Below are 27,618 nucleotides of genomic sequence, written 5' to 3'. Positions count from 1 at the left end.
ATGGGGGGTAACCAATGCTATCTGTGGTATCTGGGGGTCACCAATGCCATGTATGTGTATTTGGGGGCACTACTATCTGTGTCGCCTCCAGGCACCTGGTATAAACTAACGCCAATGATAGAAGCTACATTTAATAATTAGGGATCTTTCATCCAATAATCCCCAACATTAAATTGAAAGTTGTCATGTATAAAAAAACAGCCTCATTCCTACCAACCAGCCCAAATATCATATAAATATAATTTTTGTTTCATAAGCAATTTCTCCAATAAACCTATAGATTAATTTAATAGCACCTACATTTAATATAAATTCAATCCTGTTGTAGAGATGCAAATCCTGTTTTCCAATTATATTCTTTATATGGAACAGCAGGGGGCAGCAGTCACCTGAAAGTTACCAACAATGTTTCCCTCCAAATGTGGATATAATCAAACAACACAATTGAAGACAATAGAAAAAAAACCGATAGACTGCACTGGAATAATTGACCTTTTTGTTATTTTAAAAGAAAACAATAAAACAGTGTGAATAGACTCAGCAATTATTACCGGCCAGTATAGGGTTTCACGTTAGAATAATTATACAATTAAAAATACAACATACATAAAACATTGGTAGCTGCACTTAAGTGGGAACAACTGTTGATATTGACTCCATTGAGAATGTACAGTTTATTATTAGATCCAATTCGTTAGAAAGGTTAGTAGATGCTCAAGTGATAGGGTGTGATCCAGATTATGCAAATATTAGAATCAATGAATTTTAGTTCATATGGCAATGAAGCAATGTTATCCTGGTACTACGGTAATAGGTGTTAGAATAACACATAAGCACAGTACTGGCATAACACATAAGCACAGTACTGGCATTAGAATTTGAACAGTCAATCCATTTACAATTTATAGTTACCGCTCCAATGCAATTGTTTCTGCAGCTTCAAAGGCAAACGCAGCCTAAAGAAGCACCTCTATGTGATGTCTCCCGAGTGGTTAGCATTTCACCGCATCAAGATCTATGAGGAAGCTACCGACGTAAGAAGGAGGAGAAACGCGTCAGTACGGTACAAGGTCCTTCTACTGTATAACATGTTGTTACAACTTTTAGGACATTTTCCAGACAAGGTGCGGTGGAGTGCTTACAAGTCGGGAGGTGTCACATAGAGGTCTTATACAGGTGGTTCTTTATTTAGGCTGTGTATGCCTATGTAGCTGCAGAAACAATTGCATTGGAGCAGTAACTATATATTGTGAATGGATAGACTGTTCAAGTTCTAATGCCAGTACTGTGCTTATGTATTCTAACAACATTGGCCAGGATTCAATGCCTCTGATTCGCCACATTTTACAGCAAATCAGGAAATTCGCCAGGGTTGCGGCGAATTTTCTCACAGAAAAATCAATTCGTCCTATTCAATGGACACAATTCGAAGAGCGAATGTCTGGCGATTCGCTGATTGCGATTCGCCGGTGGTTTTCAATTTGGTTTTTAGGGGAATTCGCCCAGAGTGTGTTCAATGCTAGGATGGCGAATTGCTTTCTCCCTGATTTTTGCCATGATTCGCTGTTTTGCATTCGCCATCTTTTTTAGGTGAACAGGAAAGTGATCTTTTGAAATAAAGGGTTTTGCGGGGGAAGTTTGGTGTCAAAAAATAAGATTTTTTTTTCTAAGAAGGGGCATGCTATTTGTAATCATGTGCTTAAAGCTCATTAATATATATTTAATTTTAATTTTAATTTTTTTTAACATTTTTTTATACACTTTGGCCAGCAGGGGGCCGGGAGCCGAGAGCAGCTCATTAATATTCATTTATTCACTGCACTCTGGTCCCGATCATTACATATGCACGATCGGGACCAGGGAGTGCAGCGCTGATGATCCCAGCCCCCTGCCAGCTCTGGGGGGCTCTGCCAGTGTCCTGGCAGCCCTCCTCAGTGTCAGGCGCAGGCAGGGAAACTTCCATCTCCCTGCCTGCCGCCGTCCCCGAGCTCCCTTCGGATTCGAATAGGGTGACAAGGAGGGCTGGCAGCGAATGCTCCAGCCCTCCGGAACCCTGCGAATGTGCAGCGAATCCTAAACAGGATTCGCTGCACATTTCGTAAATGTGCATTGAATACTGCACATTATGTACCTGAGAAGTATTGCTAAATTTAGAGCCGGTCCTAGGCATAGACAAACAAGGCAAATTTGGAATGCCTAAGCATGCATGCTATCAGTGGCGTAACTATAGCACCGCAGCCCCCGCGACCGCGGGGGGGCGCTATGCATGTGCGGGCGCCGGGGGCTGCAGTGCTATAGTTACAGCCCGCCGCCCGCCGCACCAACCCCCGCAAACCCCCCCATCCCCAGTCTTTACCTGTGTTCAGTATGCGCTTGTCCCTGCTCCCTTCTTCTGCTGAGGACCACCACAAAATGGCCGCCCCCATATAGCACACAGTTCTCTGAAACTGTCTGCTGTATGGGGGCGGACATTTTGTGGTGGTCCTCATAGCAGAAGAAGGGAGCCGGGACCAGTACTGAACCTAGGTAAGACTGCAGGGGTTGGAGCGGCGGGCGGAGGGGCGGGTGAGTGGCTGGGCGCCCTCCCTTTAACGGCGGGCGGGGCGCCCAAAATGTAGTTACGCCGCTGCATGCTATGCTCACGGGTGGATCAGCTTGACAGCTGGCAGCAGCGGTTTGCGAAGCACCTGTTTGTGACTCTGCTTTGACTACGTGACGGAGACTGACACATTGGAGTTGCACTAAGATGCAGTAAACTTTACCTCCAGAGTGAGGTAAAACAGACTACAGTCTGAGACCTCAACACTGTGGAGTATCACAAAGCCTGAACCTGGAAGTCTTGCTGTCCCATAGAAGCTGTATTGGGCTTGCAGTAAGGCAGGGATTGGCTTCCTATAGGAAGATTGCATAAATTGGTAGTTCTGGAGGGAGGAAATACCTTACAATGGAACTCTCTTGTGTGTACTGTATGTGACTGACAGGTGGGGCTTCCAATAGGAAGTCACTGCCAGTCACAGTGAAGCCAGTGCAATCACGGACGGCATCTGGCTTCACTCACACTCTGGGTGTCAGAATGGGGGGGTAAAATAGGTAAACTCCTCTACTGTTCAGTCACTACATTTATTTAATATTATTGTTCACAGTGTAATGCTCACTACTAATAACCCTATACCAGAGGTCCATTTGGCATACATGGGACCAGTTCAAATTGGGCTTAGTGAAATACTGCATATACTGTAGGTGCTTCAAACATTGACATTACTTTTTGTGTATAATTCTGTGATTATATTGATATGCATTGGTGATCAATTCTTATTGTTTATTTCTGCAGTTTGTCACTGTGTGGCATTATGTGTATAATGAGCATTACTGTGTGCCATTACTGTATGTATTTAAGGGGAACTACTACTGTGTGGCATAATGTGTATAAAGGGCACTAAGGTGTAGTTACGTGAATAAGGGAGATATGGTGTGGTGTAATGTGTATAAGAGGCCAATTGGTAGTATTAATTTGTGGCCATGTCCCTTTTTGGAACAAGAGCCTTTGGAGAGCACTCTCCCTATTTAAATATGGGGGTGGGTGCACCATTGCAAAATGAGAATTGCTATTGGAGACAAGTTTAGGCATTGCTGGCTGTTGATGTGATCTGTACTGCTGGGTGATGACTGCTGTGCTGGAAGAGGGATGCTGGATCAGATGATTTAGCAGCGGTGCTATTGGGCAACAGCCAAAATTTTGCATAGGGCATCAAATGGGTTAGGGCTGGCTCTTATGACAGCTACCATTTTATATTGCAGCTCTTGTCTGTATGTTTTGCTACTTAATCATTAATTGCATCTAAACAATTCTGCTAAAATTCTTCATCTATGTGTTTTTTTAACCCTATGACATTGTGAATTCTGTAATGCCTTATATATAAACTTTAATGGCTTTAAAAGCATAATTACTATATCCATAGCTGCAAGGGAGGGCCTCATCTTTCATGCAGTGAACATAGCATAATTGGGATTTAAAAAAGACCTAAAAACAGGGATCTTTTTGCCGATCTATACACATGTGACCTCATTCAAGTCCAGTTGTTATTGCCCTCTAAAGTACCGATGTACCAGTGATCACTGAATAGATGATCTAGCAGTGCAGGGAGGGTCAATGGGCAACCCCCTAAAATGCTAATGATGGGGTTTGTGGTGCAAGACCACGCCACTCCACCCGATGCCTCGTCCCCTTCACCTGACACTCCATCACCTTTTCAACCGAGGACGTGCCTCTGACGCAAAGGTCCTGGGTGGCACCTACAAAAGTTGGGATCCCCTGATTGAAATGATCTTTGAATAAATTCCATAGCAGGAGAAATGCAATGTTTTTATAACCACAGCTATTCTGGCTCAAAAATTATCCTGTGTAAGGATTGGATAGAAACCAAGGGCAATAACTGAAGCGGGCAGTGTCATCAGATACATACATTGCGGGACAGTCACGCACTCAGTGTTTATTCACCGCTGCTCGTCTTATCAGGGTAGCAGGTGTCAGGGGGACTTCCAATTGAACTCTAAGGTATGAGGGGAACAGTGCAAATGGTATAATTTGAGTCATGACAGTAGCATTATAAACTGAGGAGGAGAGGTGGGATGGGGCAGCTAGTGTGCATGTGGGGGCCCACACATTTTCGTGAAGATTGGCTTAAATGTCTTAATTGTACTGTATTGTATAACTTAGCAACCAAAAAAAACCACTACTACAGCTTATCACTTGCATTGAAAACGCAGACATTTCAGACATTTTATATATCGCTTTTTACACCTTAAATATGATGGCTGTATGAACAGAGCATCTGTCGGCTGCCTTTGACACTGTTGACCACCCTCTCCTGCTCAACACCCTCTGCTCCTTTGGCATCACTGGCACTGTCTTCTCCTGGTTCACCTCATACCTCTCCAATCGCTCCTTCTCCGTCTCCAATCCGAGCTCCTCCTCTCCTACTACCCCGCAGCCATTTGGTGTTCCCCAAGGGTCAGTCCTTGGCCCTCTCCTCTTCTCCCTCTACACCACCTCTCTGGGCACCCTCATCAGCTCCCATGGCTTCCATTACCACCTTTATGCTGATGATACCCTAATCTATCTCTCCTCCCCCGACCTATCCCCATCACTCCTGTCCAAGGTCTCCGAATGCCACAGGGCCATCTCAGCCTGGATGACCCAACGCTTCCTGAAACTAAACATGGCTAAAACTAAACTTCTAATCTTCCATCCCCCGAACATCCCCTCATCTCCCACTATCTCCATCAGCATTGGTGAAACCGAGATCACCTCCACCGACCAAACGCGCTGCCTCGGTGTCATCATTGACTCCTCCCTCTCTTTCACCCCCCACATTCGTGCTCTCTTAGTCTTGCCGCTTTCACCTCCGCAACATCTCGCGCATTCCTCTCCACTGACGCAACCAAAATTCTCATCCACTCTCTTGTCATATCCCGCCTTAACTACTGCAACATCCTTCTCTCTGGGCTACCTCTCGCCCGCCTCGCCCCTCTCCAATCCATTCTTAACGCTGCTGCTAAGCTCATCTTCCTCTCCCGCCACTCTACCTCCGCCTCCCCCCTCTGTCAATCTCTTCACTGGCTCCTATTGTTTTTCATTCGTCCACCCCCCTCCTTTTAGTCTGTTAACTCTTATGAGTAGGGCCCTCCTTCCTCACATACTAACCCTACCCTCGACAATTTCAACACCTACTTCAAAACTGATGCTGATTCTAGTTCTACCAACTATACCCCTATTTATGCTGTATTTTATCAACACACCCTGTACGTTACCTTGTCATTTTTTTTTTTTGTTTGCTATGTACGGCGCTGCGGACACTTTGTGGTGCCTTATAAATAAACGTACTACTGCTACTACTACTACTACTAATGTCTATCTATGTTATTTTGTGGGTATCATGCAAGCAGCTTGTTCCAGTTGATAGGTTGATGGTGTCTAGGTCAATAGGTTGACACCAAAAGGTTGACATGCTCTCTGTCGACACAAGAAAATGGATGGCATGGCAATGGACTACACATAAAAAGGTTGACATGTGTACATGATTATTTTTTTTTTCATGCTGTACAATCCACATTTTCTAATGATAAAACCTAGGCCCTGATTCTGGTCTGATCGGTCCCCCGCGTGTTCGCATGAGGGAACGATGGTGAAGTACTGTGCTGGGTCATGGGAACTCCAAACTTTTCATGGGTGTTCCCATGCAAATGCGGATGTGACGCAATGTGCCAGGGGTGTCTGTGTCCTGGAGCCGCAAATATAAGTCAGTCTCCACTGACTTATATTTGCGAGCCTAGAAGCAATCATTCGATGGTCGCTGACTATCCAATGATTTCTCTGCTGCAGGCACAATGCAAGGGTATACAGGAAAGAGGGGGGGGGGTATTTCGGTAGGACAGGCACTCTGGGACTCGAGTCAATAAGAATCAGACCCCTCGTGTGTTGCATGGACTGAACTTTGCAACATTACTGCCTGAATGTGACATAAGGTATGTACGCATCGGGACTCGAATCGCACGGCATGCATGCGTGCTATATAGTGCAGATCTGCACTATATAGTCTTGCCTACCCTCTCTATTTGGCTGCCAATTTGCGCTCACACGGGAGCGCGCATTGGCAGCGCATCGGACTCGCAAGCCCTAAAAAAAACATGCGATCTGCATGCGATATGGCTTCCGATGTTCACTATATCGGCAACATCGGAATCCATATCTGCCCGTGTGTACACACTAATACATAGGCTGAATGATCTTTCTTTTCAGTCCACTGATAAGATTGTTACTGTTTAAAAACTTATAAACAATTATGTGCTTGTTATACACTGTTAAAACTGAAATAATTGTTATAAGGTACATTTAGGAATACTGCAGTTCACCATATACTGGACAAGGTGACCTCTTACTTGAGGGCGACAAAGGCCTCAAAATCTCATGTAATTTTCAGAAGGACAGGCACGGTGAGAATAACTGGCATGCCTGTTGACAGTGTAACTTCCCCTTTGCAAAATCTGTCACAGTTGCTGTCCAAGCTGCCGTAGAAGTACATAAGGAGCCTCCAGGGTCCTATGTACCATGAAGGTGACTAGGGACAGTTACAGAGAGACCTGCTCTTTTGGTCCCAGTGTCCCCTAAGGTGACTAATGTCACGCTATGTGTTTACTTCTAAAGTGCCACCACCTTTTAAAGATTACAGTGCTTCTGGCACATTATTGTTACTGGTACCTTGTAAAAACTTTAACCTAATATACTGCTTGACCTCTGCAGCAGAAACACTTTTTCTATTAAAAAGACAATTAATATGCTACCTTGATTTCTGAATCTCTCAAGTTGGGAAATATGTCTCCCATTGATGTTACTTTGACTGCCTATTCCTGGAAATCTGGAAAACTTGTCTTTGTTTAGCTTTGCTAGATTAATGTATATTTTGCAACTTTTTTCCTTCTGTCTCTATTATGCACGTTGCTTCTATTCTTAATTAATTTCCCTCACTAACTAATGTCATAATGCAGTTCCCCAAACTCTGCCATTACAGTCCAGGTTTTACGGATATCAATGGTTGTGCACATATTTTATAATCAAACTGACAGGATGCAGTAAATTTACAGACGGGCGTTTAACCGACGGTCATTGTACCAGCACCCATTGACCGACAGTCAAAATACCGATAGCATCAATATAAAGACATTCATTGTACTGACATGTTCAATTGACTGACATGGGCAAATTACCCACATTTAACATGCTGACCGGTCAACATCATATTGGCCATGTATACTCGCATATACCAGGAATTTTTCAAGAATTTTTTGCCCTAACGCAGACTTTGTACTTTACCACCCCAGTGGACCTGGAGGTGGAATCTAATGGTGTGGTGAGCACAGCAAACCATGCAAGGGGGCGCGATACACTTAGACCTAAGTTGACATGCTCACAAAAAACCATAGACACACATGTCGACCTGACGGCATGTTACATTTAGACCACGTCGGTCAATTGAACATGTCAGTATAATGAATATCAGTGTCAATATCTTTACTGTTGGTCAGTGGGTGTCGGTATAATGACCATCGGTCAAATGTCCGTCGGTGAATCGTACTGAATCCAAACTGACTGAGGTACTAATTAAGTTACCTGTGATTAAGCATGTATAGCCTTAAAACCTGGACTGTAGTGGCTGTATTTAGGAAACCTTGTCTTAATTGTTTACTATCCTAAAAGGGGAGTGGCCTTGAAGAAAATGCTGTCCCGGTAAACCACTTCCCCCTTTTGCACTTCATAGGGTACAGAGCAGTGAGTGAAAGAAGGCCTCCCAACTCCCCCACACCCATCGCGAGATACTGCTGTCCCCGAGTAGGACAGCAGGAAGGATTCAGAAAAGTAGGATTGTCCCACTAAAGTTGGGACAGTTGGAAGGCATGTTATTTGTTGTGCGCTTTTCTTAAGATGTCTGCTTTTGCCCCTGTTTTGTTGCCCCTGTTTCTTATTACTATAAGTTTGGACCGTAACGTTTCCTAGATTTGTCTACTTTCTATTTTGTTATTGATCTGATTTTATTTAAGTCTTCATCAAACGTCAGTGCAGCACCCAAAACTCATGTTATACCACACAGAACCAACTGCCTCTATTGCATATTATGGTACTTATGTAATATCTGGACTCCCATTTTTCTTATGAGACCGCGGGGCTCGCTGCGCTCACCACGCTTCGGGCACGGTGGTTCTATCAACCTGGGTTACCCCTTTCCACTGCTCCTGAACCTGGGAGCATCATGGGTTCAAAATAGGTAAATACCCAGATTGGATTCCCGGGTCAGTCAACCCAGGATTTTGCCTTGGGACGTGTTTCCACCAACACAAAACCTGGGTTGATGCGCATTCCCAGCAAAATCCCCAGTTATTTTTGCTTGTGGAAAAGGAGTATAAGTCCCACTGTTTTGCCCCCACTTCATATTATACAACATCATAGTGCACCCAGTTCACACTCAGGGCCGGTTCAAGGAACCTGAGCGCCCCAGGCGAGAGAGGGGGAGGGCGCCCCAGCACTCACGCTCCACGGCAGGGGTGAGGTGATGCGGAGCAGGGGATTACCGTGTGCGCGCTGGGGCTCCAGGGGGGGTTGAGGCGGCCGCTACCCGCCACAGATTACCGCTGACAATCAGCGGGGGGGTGCGAGAGGGCAGCGGGTGCCAGCACTTATCCATTGGCGGTCTCCAGTGGGGGCAGGGGTTCGGCTTACCTGCTGCTCCCTGCTGAATAGTACTTGGGCGGGCAGCTGCTTCCTTCTTCCTGCTCTCCTGGTGGGAGCTTTGCTACTGTTCCTCCAGCAGCTCACTACCGCCCTCCAGTGGCCGGCGCCCTAGGCAAATGCCTAAAGCTGCCTAGTGGTGGCGCCGGCCCTGTTCACACTGTGCACCATAATGCACAGTGTGCATTATAGTGCACACTGTGGGTTGGGATCATTCGGTCCACAGCATGATGGTCGACACGAAAGGTCGACATGGGAAAAAAGGTCGACATGGGAAAAGGTCAACAGGTCATTAGTTCGATAGTGTCTAGGTCGACAGTCAAAAGGTCAACATGGAGTTTTTCACTGTATTTTGACCCGAATGACGACACAGTCAACATGAATGCTTCGGGCATGCCCTAGTGGATGTGCCATCTGTCGGCACAAAAATCAGTGAAACCCCCATGTCGACCAAGACACTGTTGACCTAATGCTTGTGCCGACCTAATGTCCTTTTGACCTAGGTCCATGTTGACCTAATGCTTGTCGAACAAGATACTGTAGACCAAACGATCCCAACCCAAAATATGCAGACAGATTTTGCCACGTAAATGATTGCCGCTTTTAAAAAAAAAAAAAGGGAAAACTCTCCCAAAATCTCTCACTTTCTATTTCTCACACCCTATTACATTTGGCCCTTTGTTTCTATATTTTGTTAATGAATTACTGGTTAATGTTTAGAAGATTTTTCCACTTATCTTTTCCGCTATTTTAGAAGCACTCTATAACACTCTATAGCACATACAGACACAACAAAAAATAATCTATGCAACATAATTAAAAGTGAAAATCTTGTTTTATTTAAATTATTTGTTTTAATTTAATAGGTGTCTCAAACCTCACTAATCTATTATACTGCTTCAGTAATTTGCATTTCATTTTACACAAAAAATACTCAAAGAATTGCAGAAACTGGATTTGTAAGGACAGAACTTTCTTGCAAGCAGTTGATACATCCCTGCGATGTATTACAGTATTACATTGTACTTTAGGCAAATTTATCACATACAATCTGCATCTGGGATTATGATAAATATGCTTTTTAATGAAGTACACTATTGGGGGGTATTTAATCCAGGATTCCGACTGACCAAACATCATCACAGTCGGAATAATGGGTCGTTTTTACTGAGCTCGACTGACTTGTCAGCCAAAATCCAATGGCAGCATTGAATAGGCGATGGCCGCTATTTACGCAGGAATAGCTGTCAGGATCTAATACCACCCTATATGGTTTTGGCTGCAGATGAGATCTTTTGCCAGAGCATTCTGTTTAGTCTTTCTGGAGTGCTTACGGCTGGTTCCATCATGGTCCAGGGCCTGGTCAGTTTGTATGCTCCTGCTGGTTTTTCTGTTCTTGCTATTGGCTTCTCAGATTCCAGCATTAGCCTGTTACTTGAACCTTAGGATTTGCTCTGGATTTTATATTACTGGACTTTCTGCGCCACTTTCCAGTATCACTACTACATCTATGAATGTAGTAGTGATGACACATTCCTCCACCTGTGGAACAGTAGTGAATACCTCCCTGGAATGTGAGCTGTGTATAATATTATTCCCTATACCAGGCACAATTAATCAAAGGGTACTCTTAGCACGGCGGGCATTGAATGCACTAAAAAATCGGGTGCGACGCGATGCCCGCGATTTCCCATAGGGAACAATGTTAAATGTCTCAATTGATCCGATTTTCCTGTTCAATGCCTCAATTGACCCGATTTTTCCATAGGAAACAATGTTAAATGGCCCACAGAGGCCAAATAGGCACCCTGAAGTGTGAAATGGCCCCCACAATTGTTAACGCCACCCCACGATCAACGTGAACCTGAAGCGTGGCGAGTGCAGCGAGCCCGCGAGGGGCGGCGGTACGCGTCCTACGACCTTTTCATACCCCCACTATCCACGTCGGCGTGGAGTTGAGAATAGAATAGTGTGGCGAGCGCAGCGAGCCACCGAGCCCAAAGCGTGGCGAGCGGACGCAGATACCTGTGAAGCCCGCGAAGGGACGCGTTTACCTGTGAAGGTATCCGCGTCCCCTCGCGGCGCTCGCCACGCTTCGGGCTCGGTGGCTCGCTGCGCTCGCCACACTATTCTATTCTCAACTCCATGCCGACGTGGATAGTGGGGGTATGAAAAGGTCGTAGGACGCGTACCACCGCCCCTCGCGGGCTCGCTGCGCTCGCCACGCTTCGGGTTGACGTTGATCGTGGGGTGGCGTTAACAATTGTGGGGGCCATTTTACACTTCAGGGTGGCTATTTGGCCTCTGTGGGCCATTTAACATTGTTTCCTATGAAAAAATCGGGTCAATTGAGGCATTGAACATGAAAATCGGGTCAATTGAGACATTTAACATTGTTCCCTATGGGAAATCGCGGGCATCGCATCGGTCGCACTTTTTTTACCTGCGATGCCCACGATCAAAATCATGGGCGCCGTGCTAGGTAAAGAGTACCAATCATAGAATTTATTTGAGGTTAGAGGGCCTTTGTGTTGGATATGTATGTATTAATTTGATTACTTTTTCCAAGCGGAACTGCATAGAGACTGATGAATAGTTGAGTATAGACTTGTATTTCATTATACGTAGAAGCTGGGGCATACATGTATTCAGAAAGACGTAATAACTTTGGGATTATCTTGAGGGACCTTTATTATGGCTTGCATGGAGCTCTATAAAAACTCCTTTGTGCTGCTGTGGAAGGGTTGTGCACAGCAAACACAAGGCACTCAAGCTAGGCCGTAAATGCAGATACTGTAGCATAGACCCAATATTTGCTGTACATGGGGTTGGGATTTATTGAGATGGAGTATGAGACTATATTATGTTGTGGTACCTCTAATTTTGTGTAATTGTATATTATAGGTCTGCAAACCTCCATAGATTGTAGCCAGTGATATATATCGATAAAACTCCATATCACCAAATAATAACAGATTATATAATAAACTTTTATTGTTTTATAGGATTTTTTTTTTATTAAAACATTTCCTATACATTAAGTCAGTTAATAGTTGATGTGGAGTCTACATCAATTACACATGTGATTGGATATATACTGCACATGCACCCCTCTCTTGGGAAGAAGGATTGTGTAAAATGTCTGCTACCTTGATACACATCCCAGTACGCTGCTGCCTGAATTCTCCATCTCTCCTTGGCCTATCTTTCATGAGTCATAAAGCTTCAAGAAGAAAAGCATCATTCTCTGTGCCCCTTCTGACCTGCACATTTTGTCCATGGTTATTTTGGGAAATAAAAGCTTTTTGGCTTTTGTATTTTTCCTATTCTATTTTGTAACACGAATATCATATGTTTATACCTTTCTATGCATTCAGCTGGAAAAAGAGAGAAAGGGTCGTGGGGGAAGCAATGAACCACTCTGGTCATTTTTCTTTATATAACCTTAACCCATTATTTGGTAGCTTTTGGCTGTAAATGATGCCTTGCATACAGGGATAGGTCCTAAAGGCCTTTATTCTGATTGTGTACATGTGTACCCACTATAATATGCTCAAAAGAAGCCATAGTATCTCTGTATTTAGTCATCTATTTTCCCACTATTGCATACAGTACGATAAGGCCGGGCCTAATGTGTTGTGGAAAAGATCAAAGCATGAGTAAGTCCCACAGGGCACAGGTAGCATAATTCATTGTTGGACAGGTGCATGAAGGGAAACCCTTGGAGAATGTAGACCATGAAGGGCGCAGCCAGTCAGATTCTTTCACTTGCGATCCTGTTTACAAATTCTACTGACATATCTGGCTGTCAGCAGAAGATTTCAAAATGGTGACTGAAATGTAAAGCAGTATGATGCTGATAATTTACAGTGGTCTCTGTATTTTTTAACAAGTTTATATATTCCCAGATTTTAAATATTTTTGTAGTGTACTCTTTAAAAATACTTTGCATGCACTTTCCTATAACAAAAGGAATGCCATTTCTTGGTCTCTCCCTATCCCTGTGCAGACATAAGGTGGGAAATTTACAAAGAATACGACTAGGTTCCATTCGTATTTGTATTCTGGCTACGCCTGTCTATGACTGGCATCGAGTGTGTATTTGCAATACCTAACCATATTTTTCACAAGTGAAATAATGAGCTCCACCTGTGATCTTTTAAAATATGTCAGTGAGTAATGAGTGCACCTGTGCACATGCTGGGTGACCTAGAAAACTTGAACTGTGTGGGAGTCTTGAGGACTGAGGTTGAGAGCCACTGGTATAGTAGTTTTATAAGTGTGTGTTGTTAAAAACGCTCAATCCCGGGATCCCGCAGGCGTGTCCCAGTACCCACCCCCACTCCGGCTGACCCAGACATTTACTTACATTGGCAGGCGGGCAGGAGTGGGTTCGGAGGTGCATGGTGCCTCCGGGAGCGTGCACCTCCTCCTCAGCAGCCAGAGAAGAGGTAGAATGTCGGGCGCAGGTGAAGGGGCGGGGGACAGGCGAAGGGGTGGCAGGCAGGCAGGAGAAGGGTCATGTGGGCAGGCAGAAGAAGGGGTGGCAGCAGAGTGCGTGGTGTGGCCTGCTCAGCGTGAGTAAAATGTAAAAAACAAGGCGTATTCTTTCGATGGTGTACTTATTCGTATATCTGCAGGAATGCGAATACGTATTATCAGCTGAAAAAAATATTATCATACTTCCACATTAGTACATTTTTAAATTTACGAATATGTGCCCGTATTTCAATACGACTGTATTTCAGTACGATGTAGAAGGGCCTGTTACATCACTTGGAAGACCAATCAATTGAAAGTCATTCATTCTCTAATGTATTGAATATTTTATTTGTATTTATATTACTATGCCCATAGAGCAGTTTTTATTAAAAATCATTGTTTTACCTAGTCTGTACAATCATTGTTAGCGCATTCTGAACCTATTTCTCTTTCATCTCTAAACCCTTTGGGTCCCGCCTAACAGGGGATCCCTCAGAGGTGCTGCTACAAACCTGTTGAGCGCGGTTGGGGTTATTCTGTGTATATATATATATATATATATATATATATATATATATAGTAGCGTCTTGACCCGGCACTGTGTAAATTGGTAAATCTGCTGCGTCCGGTGCCCCCACATCCAATAAAGGAAAAATATAGCAGGCTTCAGCGTGGCACTTCAGACAATAATAAAAGAATTTTCAGACGGACACCAACTGTAGTCAACGTTTCATTTCTTCTATCAGAGATTTCATCAGGATGATCCTGATGAAATTTCTGATAAAAGAAATGAAACGTTGACTACAGTTGGTGTCCGTCTGAAAATTATTTTATTATTGTCTGGAGTGCCACGCTGAAGCCTGCTATATATATATATATATATATAGATATATATATATATATATATATATATCTATATATATATATATCTATATATATATCCACCCATTATTAATGGGACTGTATTGAACATATGGTGCTGTACCTCAATACTCAAGAGCTGTTTTTGTGTTTTGTTTTTTAATAATGAATATAATCTATTGGGAATGTTATTTTTGTAATAGACATTTTTTTCTATAATTATATGGAAAATAATGGTACATATCTCATGATTCATCTTAGATTCGAAATTACACTTTATACTGCTACTTGGTTTGTTGTAGACCATGATACATTTAAAAAAACATTTTTATCTATAAAGCACTCAGGGGCTGACCAATTTCTGAGCTATGTGAGTGATTTTCCCTTGGATAATGGTACCACATCACAACCACAACCCCGCACATTTTTCCTTGCACCCTAACAGAAGCATGAACATTGATGCTCTACAATAAATATGGATTACATTTTTATTGAACGTTTGTATGGTTAGTTTTATACACAGTATATTATTCATTACCAGGTTTGACAATCTAAAAATATTGCAGTGTTAACCTATACTTTTCTATATGAACGGTTCTTTTAGTCCTGGAAAATCAGAGGTAACCTTTGTTATCCAGTGGGTGGCGCCAGAATTCTTACAAGTTAAGTCACAGAGGCTGACAGCAGGAAAGCATTGCAAATGTACTTTGGACTTTCGTTTTCCTGAGGTATTTTCTGTTATTATATTTGATAAGAGGGAATATTTCTAAAAAAAAACCAGATAAAATATGTGGGATATTCAATGAAAATAGTTTCTTTCAGGGACTATCCACAAATATTAAGCACAGTCAACAGCTGCAGATACAGTGTCAGAGATGCATACCTCCCAACTGTCACGATTACAGCGGGACAGTCCCAATTTCGGGTCCTGTCCCGCTGTCTCACCCGCGGCAGGCATTGTCCCGCTGCGGGGGGTGGCAGTTGCGAGACCCCCCAATCTAATAGAATAGACGCTGTGCGCATGCGCTTCGCCGCGCGAGTGTCCCTATTTCATTTTATCAAATTTGGGAGGTATGGAGATGCCTAAAGTTGTCCCCCTTTTTTGTCACAAAAGTAGCCTGCAGCTGATATCCTATGAAATTTACCAATCTCCGGAATGCAGAGCATTCCCAATCTTGGCTTTACTACTGTAGATAACATTGGGGCTAATTCATGTTGGATCTACAGGGCCAGATTAAGCCTTGTGTGGGCCCGAGGCACGTAAAATATAGGAGTGCCTGGGGGAAAGGGGGGGGGGTATATTAGATTGTGCATACCTCCCAACATGACTCATTGTAGGAGGGGCAAAATGCTCTCTGAATGGACTAATAAAAATAATCTTATTATATGTTTGCTATCACCTGTGTTGAACTATTTAATCTACAATAGAGGAATTTTTACACAGTTGATTACAATCATAAATTAAGAGGGATGTCTAGGGAGGGAGAATTTGGGGTACTCTTTACCTAGAACGGCCCCCACGATTTTGATCTTAGGCATCGCAAGGTAAAAAATCACGTTGGTCGCATCGCATGCGGCCAAAAAAATCGCATGCGATGCGACCGACGCGATTACCGCGATTTTACATAGGGAACAATGTTAAATGGCCCAATTGACCCGATTTTACATAGGGAACAATGTTAAATGGCCCACAGAGCCCAAATAGCCACCCTCAAGTGTGAAATGGCCCCCCTAATTGTTAACTCCACCCCACGATCAACGTCAACCCGAAGCATGGCGAGCGGCGGCGGTACGCGTCCTCCGACCTTTTGATACCCCCACTATCCATGCCGGCGTGGAGTTGAGAATAGAAAGTGTGGCGAGCCACCGAGCCCGAAGCGTGGCGAGCGCAGCGGATACCTTCACAGGTATCCGCGTCCCCTCGCGGGGCTCGCTACGCTCTCCACGCTTCGGGCGCGGTGGCTCGCTGCGCTCGCCACACTTTCTATTCTCAACTCCGCGCGGACGTGGATAGTGGGGGTATGAAAAGGTCGGAGGACGCGCACCGCCGCCGCTCGCCACGCTTCGGGTTGACGTTGATCGTGGGGTGGCGTTAACAATTGGGGGGGCCATTTCACACTTCAGGGTGGCTATTTGGGGTCTGTGGGCCATTTAACATTGTTCCCTATGTAAAATCGGGTCAATTGGGCCATTTAACATTGTTCCCTATGTAAAATCGCGGTAATCGCGACGGTCGCATTGCATGCGTTTTTTGGCCGCATGCGATGCGACTGACGTGATTTACATTTTAACATGCATTTCTATGTGAAATCGCGGGCATCGCATCGCATGCCATTATAATGGCATGCGATGTACATGCGATGCCCGCGATGGGCGCCGTTCTAGGTAAAGAGTACTGAATTTTGTCCATTGTGGAATGTGTCATTTTGGTAGGTATGGATTATGTCTATAGCTCCACCTAATTGAAAGACAAATATTATATAAAGTGGTACTTGTTTCCTAGCACGGCCACACCGATTTACATCAGGGTGGTCGTGTCGGAAAAATCGGGTCGATCGCATCGCATGCGATTTGGTCGCATGCGATGCGATCGTCGCGACCGACCGATTTTGGACCCGATTTTTTTTTTTAATTGAATGTAAATCGGGTCCCTGGGACCCGATTTTACATTGGATTCAATGTAAAGTATTCCCAACCCCCCCCAAATGTCACGGCGTACACCCCACGATAGACGCCAACCCGAAGCGTGGCGAGCGCAGCGAGCCCGCGAGGGGCGGCGGTGCGCGTCCTCCGACCTTTTCATTCCCCTACTATCCACGTCGGCGTGGAGTTGAGAATAGAATAGTGTGGCGAGCGCAGCGAGCCACCGAGCCCGAAGCGTGGCGAGCGCACGCGGATACCTTCACAGGTAAACGCGTCCCTTCGCGGACTTCACAGGTGTCCGCGTCGCCACGGACACCTGTAAAGCCCGCGAGGGGACGCGTATAACTGTGAAGGTATCCGCGTCTCCTCGCGGGGCTCGCTGCGCTCGCCACGCTTCGGGCTCGGTGGCTCGCTGCGCTCGCCACACTATTCTATTCTCATCTCCACGCCGACGTGGATAGTAGGGGAATGAAAAGGTCGGAGGACGCGCACCGCCGCCCCTCGCGGGCTCGCTGCGCTCGCCACGCTTCGGGTTGGCGTCTATCGTGGGGTGACGACGGGGACATATAAAATGTGAAATGGGTCATATTGGCCCATTTCACATTTTTCACATTTTTTCAGGATTTCAATGTTAAAAAATCTTTTAACATTGAAGCCTATGTAAAAATCGGGGGCATCGCGTCGGGACCTATGTTAATGGTCCCGACCGACGCGATGCCCCCGATATTTTACCTTTCCCGACACGATTTCAATGTTAAAATATTTTTTAACATTGAACCCTATGGGGAAATCGCGGGCATCGCGTCGGTCGCGTCGGGACCATTGTTAACGGTCCCGACTGACGCGATGCCCCCGATATTTTATCCTAGCCGGCCAAATGGACCTGATTTCAAAGGAAATCGGGTCCATCTTATGGATCGTGTACCTTAACTAAAGGTACACGATCCATAAGATATGTGGCCGTGCTAGGAAACAAGTACCTATAAAGTTTCTTGTAGTGGGACAAAGACAACTTAAACAACCTTAAAACGCACACAGAATAATAAAAACTATCTGGGCCCCGCATCCAAGTTTGCCCGCTTTTAGTAGAGTCCACTAGTTGCTGTGCGCAGTCTGTACTACCGCTGCGGCGCCGAATTTCTTTGCCTGGTTATAGGCTCCTTTCAAGGTACAGTATACCCATCTAGGGGGAAAAAAACATACTTTCAAATCAAGTGGGGTAATGTGGGCATATCTAATATATCTAATATATATTTGGGGTGAAGGTAAAAAAGTTCCCTGACCCCTGACTGAAGAATCAAGAGAGGTAGTGATGTCACTGTGCTCAGGCCGGGGTCCCCCTAACTGGTTCCCTCTATTAATCTGGCTGTGGCATAAGCAATAGTGCTCTCACAGGACCTGTTCTGCACGACTGCAGGATGCGTCCTGCAATCACACACCGCACAACCGCAAATGTGTCTGCCTGATTGACAGGTAGAGGCATTCGCAAGCAAGTGTGTGTGTGTGGGGGGTACAGTCGGTGTACATGGAAATCTCCCCAGTTTCTGGGAGAGGCCGGGCCTTTCTTGGCCTCTAAAGTGGGGCTGCGACTGCTGGTCGCTGCTGATATCGATGGGTACACACATCATATAGTCATAGACAGATGGGGCCAGACTCTGTCAGTGCTGAGAATAGGGCATGCAAGCCCCATCATGGCGCATGGCGTGCCTGAAGCCGCTCTGAAGAGAGAGGCTCCATCTGCAGTACACAGAAATTGTACAGATCAAGACACGCTAACTCATGTTTGTATGCAATGCTCCTACTGTACATGCATCAAGGTGCAGTGCCAGTAACAATGGGAATTTCATTGCAGAGTGATTGACTGAAAGAGCATGCCATGTTGCTTTCGGGTTGTGTATCTGCCTTAAGCTGCAGCCATGTATGTCATGAAACATGACATCAGCCATGGCCAAGCTGTGTGGCCATAGACTCCAGGAACTCCTCTGAACTGTGACTTTGCTGCTTATGTGTATGCAGTTGCTGAAGACTTTGCGATGACTCCAGCGGTGTCACTACTGGACGACAGCATCACTTGCATGATTAGCATGCCGGTAGCCAGAGAAATAACAGCTGCGTAGGCATGTGCCTACAAACATGAATCAGGCCCCATGTCCCGATAATTGAAACCTATGCTACTACGGTTTGTGGTTGGGAAGCTCATGAAGAGCATGTTGAAAATATATTTTTTTAAATCAGTTCATTATAATAAAATAATCTACAGAATCTTCCCTGGTTTCCATTTATTATTGGATCGAATATGCAATGCGATCTGAGAGACGCTTACTGAATGTATCATCCTGCAGATGCAGGGACAGAGACTCAGAACGAACCCTGTCCCTGTGCTCTGCTTCGCCGGGGTCTGCGCATGTACGGTTAGCTCTGACACCCAGCTGACCGCACTGCCCCGCTGGCAGGTCCGTCTGTATCCCATAGGCTACCGCCAACCAATGTTGATACATCAGGCAACATAGCATCCCCATAGAAACCTATGGGGGATGTGGCAACCCTCAGAGCAGGAGGGATCACAGCCAGGATCAGAGATTCCTGCTATGGTCCCTTCTACATACATTCGGGGGATACTTAAATTTTGCGGCTAACCCCCGAAAAAGGTTGTTTGCAGGGAATTAGCAGCAAATATTATATGATAAATGGGCCCCTGCTGGTGACAGTGTAAGGTAGATATACTGATGTACTGTAATGTTTCTGTAAGAAGTGTATCTGAAATTTTGTAGGCCAGGCCCCATAGCAAATTCATGAAATTCACCCCCCCTGCCACCACCACTTTTGGCACTACAATGTCCCCTGGGGGACAGAAGAAAGAAAGAATGAGGGGAGTGAGAGACAAAGAGGAAAGAGATAGAGTAGCAAGAATGAAAGGGAGAGGGAAAAGGGTAGTCAGGGCGAGAGAAGGCTTCATGGAAATAAAGGGAATTTGAAAGAGGAGCACGAGAGAAAGATAGAGAAGCACGAGAGAGGGAGGGATGCTGGCAGGAGTGAGAGAAAGAATTTCATGGAGGTAGAGAGGAAAGCAAGAGAGAGTGTGTCAAATATAAAAATGAGAGACGGAGAGAGACTGACGGATGGACAGAGCACTACATAGAGGAATAAAAGGACAGATGTATGGGCAAAGACAGACATATGGATGGACAGAACACCATATACTGTATAGGGACATAGATGGAAAGACAGATGGTTGGTGGGCGGGTTGGTGGGCATAGACTGACAGAGGGGGGTAAAGACAGACAGAGCCCCATATAGGGACAGAGACAGATGGATGGGGCATAGATGGATGGACAGTATACCAATGTGGGGACAAACTGACGGGTGATGGGTGGAGGCAAAGACAGATATAGCGGCATATATAGACAGACAGATGGACAAGGGGCATAGGCAGACTAACAGACTGGTTGTGGCCACTATTGTTGCACTTCCCTTAAGGCCACACCCTCATTTTGGATGCTGAGATGGCATACCCAGTGCTCTATATGCTCATACCTAACAATGTTTGCAGTTCACAAATAGAGACTTGTCATGCCGAAGGTGTGGCTGCCCAAAGAATGGTGGCGCTAATGGGCGGGTGGGCATAGAGTAGCACAGGGACTCCCATTTTTTTACATTTTTGTGGGCATGTGCAGCGCTCCCCTAATGACTGGGCAGCCCCCAAAAATGATGCAGAGCAACAGTGGTCTCCGGCTCCCCCTGCCCGTGGGACATTGCCACCCACAGGAGGGACAGTCTCAAATTAGCGTGACTGTCCCGCAGTGATTGGGAGAGTTGGACTGTATGTAAGCTGCAGGCGTAACCAGTGCTCTATAAGCTGCAGGCATGCCCCCTATCCCTCTCTCCTGGCTCATTGATGCTGTGCGAATGCTAAGCAGAGCAGTGAGTGAGGGAAGGTCTCCCCACTGCCTCCCCCCAGGGCAGGACAATGCTGCCCACAGAAGGGACAGTCCCAAAAAAACTGGATTGTCCTGCCAAAAAGAGGACAGTTGCGAGTTTATGTGTCATAGAAAGGCCAGGTCCAACAGGATGCGCTGTGGCCAATCAGCAGAGCTAAGGGTGGATAATAGGCTTTCCTGCTCTTCCCCTTGCTTCACTGGCAGTGCGCAGGCTTGTCAAATACAAGGTCCCACCTGCCTACTGGCTTCCTGCAGCATCAGAGAGAAGCCAGGAACAGGCAGACAGTGCAGAAGAAGAGTTGGGAGCAGGCAGTAGGACAGAAGACTAAGAGGAAATGAAGGGAAAAAGTATCCTAGTAAACTACACTGGTTAATGATAAGTGTGGGGGACAGAAGGAATTTGGTATGTAAAAAAATACTGTGCTGGAGATTTCTTGGGTTAATTGATATTTCCTGACAGCTTCTCTGGTCCACTGCTGCGTCTGAAAACACAGCATTGGATCATCTGCATGAATATCAGCCATCTCAGTAATCTTAACCTACTTAGAATGGCTGGTGTTTTTACACTGCCAGGTCCGGTAAAGCTGCCACTGGCCTTGGTATGTCCAGCAAATGGAGCTCCCTTTTCTGAAATGCTGGAGTGTTTGCCCCTTCCCTTCCCCCAAATGGCCACAATTCTCAATCATGCTTTGTTTAGGGAGCACTGCAACCATTATCGTAGACAGTGATCCACACAGTGCAGATTCCGCACATGCACAGATCTAAAAACAGGAGATGTACACAACCCATTGGGTTTTCATGCATCTCTGAACCTGGTCCTGGTTTGAGACTAAAGGTGCCCACACATAAGATTTTCTGAGCAATCCAGTCTTTTAAAAATGTCTCTTTAAGGATCTTATTCTAATCCGTATGCTTCTCTGCGTTCAGACAGGGAGCGACTGCACATACACATGCTTGTGCAGCCGCTTGGTGTGAGTGGGCACAGGGAATTGATTATTCGCCATACTGTTCGCACCTAGCAGTGCGGGTGGAGAAGTGTGAGGTGCCAGCAAAGGGCTGTGCACATGGGAACACCCCATGAAAATGCTAGGCGTTCCCATGGAAATTCGGCAGTGACGAGGATGAGGGCAGCTGACATCAGTGGATGTCAGCTGCTTGCACTCTTTCTGTACAGGGAGCCCACAGATCTAAGACACCATAGAGGTGTTTTAGATATGCAAGCACTTGCAAAAGTATTCGTTGGTCGGTGACCATCAAATGATTTTGTCCCTGCATGCTAAACATCCAATCACATGCGTGTGAACAGGGGCTGCGCATATATGACACACAAAGCTGCGAATTTCTCAGCTTTGCGTGTCAACCAGAATCACCCCCTAAATTCAGAACCATCCTGGGTGAAAGATGTCTGCTCCTCTTCACCTGCCAACTCCTGCAAACTTTGATGAAAGCTTGTTCCTGAATCAGTACGAAATTCATTCTGAATTACAGCCCAGCAACTTTCCCACTGAGAGAATAAAAGTTGCCTATATTATTTCTCTCTTGTCTGGCTCAGCACTGGATAGGGCATCACCTCTATGGGAAAGATCTGATGATATCTTGTCTTCATACAAGAACTTTGTGTTGACATTAAGTTGAATCTTTGATGAGCCTGGGCATGTAACTTGTGCATTCTTCACCTTCGGAAAGGATCCCGTTCTGTTGGGCAGTATCTAGTTCAGTTCCAAATCCTGGCTTCTGAACTTTCCTGTACCTTTCTCTGTCTGCCCTAAATGTATGGTGAACTCCAGTTCCTAGTCCATCAAGGAGAGGATCAGCTAGGAGTGATTAAAGCTTCTCCATCTTCGTCTGATTGCATTTTACCAGTTTCCCTACAAGTTGGCCAGAATTTCAAGATGGTGTCTGCACTTCTAGATTCTGGAGTGGCTTTGTTTCAGCTGAACTGGTCCAGCGTTGGGCCTTACCCTCTGAGTCTCTTTCTAATGCTGTTTGTCTTACTGCCGTGGATGACAGTAGGATTTCTGACGCAATAGGTACTTCCAGCTCGTAAAGCTACCACCGAATCTTCCTCCTCCATGTACTGATTATTCGGATGTCTTCAGCAAGTTCGGAGCAGACGCCTTGCCTCCTCACAGACCTTGGGACTGCCCCATTGATTTTATGCCCGGTAAGAGTCCAGAGACTCAAGCCATGGCAGAGTACATCAAGAAACACCTTGCCAAGGGGTTTATCCGCCCTTCTACCTTCCCTGTTCTTTTTTTGTGAAGAAGAAAGATGGGGGTCTGTGCCCTTCAGGGCAGCCGAGAGGGGGGGAGCGGGTACTAATTACCCGGGCCCAGGCTTGCTGGAGGGGCCCCGTAGGGGCCCTGGTCCGACCCCTCCCTTCCCCCTCCGTCCCTCCCAGGTAGCAACACTTCTACAGCATGTGCTGTGCTGACAGGAGGCTCAGCATGAGTGTCTCACTGGCAGTGTGAGAGGTGATGCTGAGCCTCCTGTCAGCACAGCACATGCTGTAGGTGTGTGCTGCTGCTGAGATTATAGTTTTTAGAGTTTTCTTTTACTCTCTCTAAAATTTTGGGGGCGTGGCCTAAGTGCGGGAAGTGCCCACACCTCCCACACTTAAGCCACACCCCTAAAATTTTACCGGGGCCCAGCATTCCTCTTGGCTGCCCTGGTGCCCTTGCATCGATTATAGAGGACTCAATGACATTACTGTGAAAAATAGGTACCCTTTGCCCTTGATTACGAGTTGTTTGATCGTGTCAGAGAGCTACGATATGCACCAAGCTAGACTTAAGGGGTGCATATAATCTCATCTGAATACAAGAGTGTGACGAGTGGAAGACGGCATTTAACACCAGAGATGGCCACTACGAGTACCTCGTCATGCCTTTTGGCCTCAGTATGCCTTTCCAGCCATTTTCCAAAATTATGTGAATGAGATATTTCGAGACATCCTTTACCAACATGTTGTTGTTTATCTAGACAACATTGTTATATTTGCAAAAAATCTCGAAGGTTATCGCTACTGGGTTAAAGAGGTACTGTCCCATTTATGAGCTAACTTTATTCTGAAAACTGGAGAAATGTGTCTTTGAAGTAAAGTCTATACCCTTCCTGGGGTACATTATCTCTTGCTCTGGTCTTCAAATGGGCCCAGGCAAACTACAGGCTAAATGAGATTGGCCAATCCCAAAGACTCTGAAAGGCATACAGCGCTGTCTTGGGTTTGCCAACTACTACAGAAAATTAATTTGCAGTTCTCTACTATTGTGGCACCCATCACTACCTTAACCTGCAAAGGGGCTAATCCAGCTAAGTGGTTGGCAGTAGCAGTCGAGGCCTTTCATCTGTTAAAACAGAGTTTCACTTCAGCTCCAGTTCTAAAGCAGCCTGACACCTCTCAGCCTTTCATCCACGAGGTGGACGTCTCATCAGTGGGAGTTGGGGCAGTACTTTCACAGAAAGGACATCTTCACCCCTGTTGGTTTTTCTCACTAAATTCTTGCCCACAGAGCGTAATTATGCCATAGGCGATCAAGAGCTACTCGCAATTAAATTGGCATTGGAAGAGTAGAGATATCTAATAGAAAGCGCTTCTCATAAGATCACAATAATAACTGACCACAATAATATTCTGTACTTAGGCCCTTATTCAGATCTGATCAAATTTGTTCTCAAAATGGCCAAAACCATGTGCACTGCAGGTGGGGCAGATGTAATATGTGCAGAGAGAGTTAAAATTGGGTGGGGTGTGTTGAAACTGAAATCTACATTGCAGTGTAAAAATAATGCAGCCAGTATGTACCCTGCACAAAAAAAAAATAACTCACAGAAATCTAACTCTCTCTCTATACATGTTACGTCTGCACCACCTGCAGTGCACATGGTTTTTGCCCATTTTGAGTTCAAATTTGTACTGCGATCAGATCTGAATAAGGGCCTTACTCTGCTAAGTGTTTAATTCCTCATTAAGCCAGATGGGCTCTCTTCTTTTCCAGATTTCAATTCAATCAGTCATTCTGTCCAGGGTTGCAAAACTGTAATACAGAAAATACACAATATAGCAGCGCTAATGATCGAATGACAAGCAAATGTGAAAATATATCATCATTTTTTACTTCTTATTGCACATAAAGTATATACACCACTAAATCAATTAATAAATGAATAATAATATTATTCATTTAACCCCTTCCCGACATTTGACGTACATTTACGCCATGGTCGGGATGTACTTCCCGACACATGGCATAAATGTACGTCATGACTTGTAACTGTCACCGCGTCTAGAGACGCGGTGACAGAGGGACGATGTCTGCTGTCCCTGACAGCAGACATCTTTCCTCATTGCCCAGGGGGGGCAGCGATGCCCCCCGCCATGGGCGATCGCTGCGATTGGCTGTTCAAACGTGAACAGCCAAAAGCAGCGTTTACTGTGTTATGTGTAAAATTTAGACTCTGCTGCCCCCTAGCGTCCAAAAAAAAATAAAAGAAAGTTGAAATAATGATGTAATAATAAAGTTTAGATATGGTCTTTGTTAGTTATTAACTATTTTGAGTGGTATGATTATTTGTCTCACAAGCAGAAAATGTAACATTTTGCAAATTGCAAAATGTTCATTTTTTTTACGACATTTTGGTATTTTTCACACAAAAAAAAAAACTGTATCGACCAAAATTTATCACTAACTTAAAGTACAATGTGTCACGGGAAAACAATCTCAAAATCACTGGGATAAGTAAAAGCAAAAAAAAGTTATCCCCACTTAAGTGATACCTGTCAGACTTGAAAAAAAGGCCTCTGTCAGGAAGGCAACAACATGCTGCGTCGGTAAGGGGTTAATTATTGCTGTTATTGTTTTTATTTTCCTTTATTATTCATTTATTAATTGTTTTAGGTGGTGTATATACTTTATGTGCAATAAGAAGTAAAAATTATATCATATTTTCACATTTGCTTGACATTGGATCATTATTGCTGCTATTGTATATTGGGTTTTTTTCTGTATTTGGTTTTTCCTGTAGGGATTGACTACCCCTACTTCTTCGCAGCTGCATATTGGAAATCAGCTCACATTATAGGCGCCCGATTTTATTATTAATTTAATATTTCTTCTTTCTTAAGGCTGATGCCCTTTCCAGTTCATGGGAGCAAGAAAATGAGTCAAGTTCCACTAATCAGCATTTCATTATTGATCCAGGGGCATTCTCTGCAGTAGGAGTAAAAGACTCAACGCCTCCACCTGGGAAAAGCTTTGATACTGTAAACCGGCATTAATAAAGACTTTTCTACTATGGGCACATTCTTCTAGATTTGTTAGTCATGCAGGCATTCAGAAAACTTACATATTTATAACCAGATCATGCTGGTGGCCTACCCTTAAATGGGATGTACAAGACTTTGGGGAAAATTTAATAGGATGAGAGATTCAGAAAGTGAGAGATTTGGAAAGAAATCTCCAATTTTTTAAAGCGCCAATGCATTTCACACTTCAAATCAAACTGGTTTTGCAGCGTAAATGATTGCCACTTTAAAAAAAATGGAGATTTCTTTCCAAATCTCTCACTTTCTGAATCTCTCATCCTATTAAATGTCATCCTTTATTTCTTCTTGTGCTAAGTGTGCCCAGCACAAGACCAATCGTCAGTCTCCTTCCAGACAATTAATGCTGTTATCAGTACCACATTGTCCTTGGACTCGTCTTTCGATGGACTTTGTAACTGATCTCCCTGAATCTAACAAATATAATACCATCTGGGTGGTAGTTGACCAGATCACCAAGATCACTTTATTCTCACTGGTCTTCCGTCAGCTTCCAAACTGGTTCAATTATTTGTGCAAGAGATATTCAAGCTTCATGGACTGCCACTTGAGATTATTTCAGATAGAGGAGTCCAATTCGTGGCCAAATTCTGGCAAAGCCTATGCTCTTTTCTTCAAGTTAAACTCAAGTTTTCAACAGCATATCACCCTCAGGGTGAATCAGGATCTGGAATAATTTCTTCGAATTTATATCTCTTCTTCTCAGTATGACTGGGCTCAACTTATTCCATGGGCAGAATTCTGCCATAATAATATCACTCTTCTTCCACAACCACACCATTCTTTGCCAACTATGGGTATCACCCTTGAGTTCCTGAATTCAGCCTAAAACCAGCTTCCTCTGTGCCAGCTGTGGATTTGAACATGCAGCAATTCAGCAAAAACTGGAAACTCATCCGGTCATTGCTCCTGAAGGCATCAAGCAGGTACAAAAAATTTGCTGATCGGAAGCGTAGGGCAGTGCCAGCTCTCCAACCAGGAGATCATGTGTGGCTGTCTACAAATAATTTGAGATTAAGAGGGTCTTCTATAAAGTTTGCTCCCCGATATATCTTCCTTTTCCTATTGAGCGAGTTGTCAATCCTGTGGCC

The 27,618-nt window shown here is 44.8% G+C and overlaps 1 long non-coding RNA gene across 1 annotated transcript in view; it reads left to right on the top strand.

Moving 5' to 3' along the window:
• The window catches only part of LOC146007328 (uncharacterized), a 41,757-nt gene that overhangs the window by 2,057 nt on the left and 12,082 nt on the right, over nucleotides 1-27,618 (top strand). The gene's annotated exons all lie outside the window — the stretch shown is intronic.

This window comes from Crinia signifera, chromosome 1, assembly GCF_055691185.1.
Source record: "Crinia signifera chromosome 1, ASM5569118v1, whole genome shotgun sequence".
NCBI classification, from domain to species: domain Eukaryota; kingdom Metazoa; phylum Chordata; class Amphibia; order Anura; family Myobatrachidae; genus Crinia; species Crinia signifera.
This window is presented reverse-complemented; position numbering and strand designations above follow the sequence as displayed.